This window comes from Schistosoma haematobium, chromosome 1 (assembly GCF_000699445.3).
Source record: "Schistosoma haematobium chromosome 1, whole genome shotgun sequence".
Classification (NCBI taxonomy): Eukaryota; Metazoa; Platyhelminthes; class Trematoda; order Strigeidida; family Schistosomatidae; genus Schistosoma; species Schistosoma haematobium.
The window spans coordinates 51,676,930-51,680,467 of NC_067196.1; positions in this window are offsets into that span (position 1 = coordinate 51,676,930).

Sequence of the window (3,538 nt, forward strand, 5' to 3'; positions counted from 1 at the left end):
ATAATCATTTACAAATCTAATTTTCATTCATATAGAGATGTCCTTTCAGGTGTTGTAAAATAATGATTACATCAATGAGTAAAATGAGAGTCGTAGAAGTTAATAACTGAAAGACATCATAAATTCTTGAAGAGTATACAGTAGAAAATTTCTCAATCCAATAACATTCCATAAACTTTGTTCTACAGGTATCTAGCCGTAACTTTGGAAGCAACAGTTCTCACTGGATTCATATAATTGTACGAGAAATGTCATTCAGTAAAAGACTGTGTTGACGGCTTGTGAACTATTAACAAACTAAGGTGTAAACAGTATATCACATTTGGAAATGGAATTTGTCATAGATTGAATTCAGTTAGATTTCACTGAAACTCAGGGTGCACTAAACAGAACAGAACTTGTGAGCAGTCCGTTCATGACCCGAATTTCTTAGATTTAGCCCTTATCCGTACCATGGTTGTTCATTGCTAGAACAAAGCAGTTATTCAGTCCCCCGCCAGTTCTCGTTGGAACCCCAAAATCAAGTCAGTTTGTGATGTAAACCACTTACAAATTGAGCCGATCTCTGTCATACTTTTTCATTAATATGCTATATATATTCAGTTTGTGAATTTTACTAGTATATTACGGTTACTTAGGAATAATTTGGTGTTATTTTATCAAGTTTATTTTCTACGGATTGAGGTGCCCGACTCTCCTCCTTTGTCTAAGCTTGAGACAGGCAATGACCATAGAAGGGCTCCGGGTTTATTTCTCCTAATTAGGCATGAGTACACGGTATAAAAAGAAATAAAAGGTTATCATATTCAATTTGTTCATCTCTTCTTAAATGTGTTTAGTATAGATGAAGGGACTGATATTACTTAAGGATGACAAGAAAATTAATAAAAGTACTGTTTCTGTAATAAATATTCTCAATCTGCTAAATGACCTGTTTGATATTTAATAACTTTCTCATCCATACCTTCAATGCCTTCTTTTTTGGGAATCTTTCAGCATGTCGATATGATACCTGAAATGAAGTGGAAGATGATTTGTCACGTCAACCTTTAAGATGTAGATTTTTTGGTTTGTCTCAGGAAATTTTCAATAGAAATCTCACTACTTTTTGGTAAACTCAATCACCGTATTCATCTGAATTGACACACTTAACGTTGATTAAAGTCAGAACCTTATCGGGTTTGTACTGTGTTGTTTAGCAGAAATACAGGCGTCATCAAAAGATGTATATTTCAAGCGTTCTTCCTCATCTACTCACTGAAACAATGACTGTTTACAGATTTAATCAGACTAAAAGTACAGGATGAAAATTTTAAAATAATTTCATGTATTTCTACATACTATGTCCTAATTGTATTATTATTATTCAATCTATGATGAATAAATATCCAATAAACTAATAAGTTATTTTCAAAGTTGAATTCATGAGTCACTCTAAGCTATCTAGATCACTATTGAAAACCTGGAAGCACTGGACGACCGTCTCATCCCAGCATAGGACTCTTCAGCAGTGTGCATTCATAATCTCTTACGCGAAACATGAGCTTAGGATTTTCGGTCTTCACAAATCCCCATCCTGATAATAAATTATTGACAAATAAGTACATTTTAGTTAACCAGTGTCTTTCCCAATATTCTTACTATTTATTCACTGATTTCTGAAAACACGTATTTTTCATCTACGATATGCATTTCCTTACCTATTACTTGAATATAACAGGTAATTACTCTAATCAATGTGGTTTGCAAGTACAAATCAGTGATAAATTGACTATCTCATTAATTCTTAAATTGTAAACAGTTTTAAAGATTAACATGATAGAATGGGAAGTTACACAGTGTGAGATGTAGGGTTTTCGAACTTGATTATAAATGTGAGAGAAGAAATGATAACTGTTTGTGTTTAAAAAAGCTTTCAAAATATCAGAATCAGTCTTAATATACAATTTAGAGGTGAGAATTGTTCACTAACATATTTTAGATTTATACCCTTACTACGATGGGAGAATGTTGAAAATGCTAAATATGTAGAAATACTGTATATCTGATGTAGAAACATTATTTAAATATTATATTTCTTAAATTCACTTGGTACCGTTTACTTGAATCTTCCCATTGGTGTTTAGCACTGCAATTGATCAGTCTCATGTTGGCATATGTGCATCCTGTGTGGATTGCCTTGATATTGCCTCAAGTCACAAGCTTTTTAAGCAAAGATGGATGGTGGCTATCAGTGGGATCTAGGAAGAGCGTTTCGTCCTATTTGGGACTCGTCAGCTGGTAAAAGAAACAGAGGATTGTATTAAATATGATAAAATCTTAATAATTTTCTAGAGAGATTAAACAAGAATTAGAACGTTGAATATCTTATCTTCAAATATTGTGTGTGAAGCACTAATAAGTACAAACCATTCCTCACCCTCGTAACTAAAGCTACTATGTCCTGCAGTTTTACTAATAGTTTGTAATACATACATCGATATGCATTACTGATAATCATGACAACCATATGTTTGGTATTGTAACATAGATTAGAATCTCATCTATGAAACTCACCAAGTGAAAAAAGTTTAATGTCTTTTAATGAATTAATTAATGTATCATAGGATTGATTCCAACATTTTTCGTAATGGAACACCTGGGTATCACAATATTTAAAAACTAAGCTCTAATTTAATTTCAGGTCTTTTATGTAATTCAAGAGTAGATAGTAACATCAGTGTCTTATTTTCTATCAAATATACAAAAAGTTCACTATAGTTCCTTTTAATTACTTAAGCCTGTTACACTTTCATGGAAAAGCATACGCCACCCACTAGCATTCTCCGTTCAACTCTGTTCTGGGTAGTCCTTTCTAACTGCTTCCAGTTACTATTCATCCTTTTCATACCTGCTTTTGATCCCCGAACCAATGTGTTCCTTAGTCTTCCTTTTTTTCCTTTTCCCTTCAGGATTCCATGTTAGCGCGTGTCTCGTGATTCAGTTTGATGACTTGCTCAACATATATCCTATTCACTTCCAGTATCTGTCCCTAATTTCCTCTTCAATTGGAAGCTGGTTTGTTCTCTCCAACAATAGGCTATTACTGATGGTATCCAGGTAACGGACACTGAGTATCTTGTATAGACAATTGTTTATAAATACTTGTACGTTTTTGATGATGGTTGTAGTAGTTCTCCAAGTTTCACTTCCGTACAATACAACTGACGGCGTTGACGTTCGTACTAAAGATACTGACCTTGATGTTGATTGACAGTTGTTTTGAGTTTCATATGTTCCTCAACTGTATGAATGCTGCCTTTACTTTGCCAATCATTGACTCTACATCTGCATTGAATCCTCCTTGTTCATCTATGATGCTACTGAAATTATGTGAAGTGAGTATCAAATAAACGACGTCAACACGAAAATTTTTTTTGGTATAGATTGAACAGTATTATTTTATCGTTTCATGTCCTATATCTAACTTACTTTGTCTTTCTGATATATTTTAAAGTCACACTCTCACTGTCGTATTTCTATTGAGATTAGACTATAA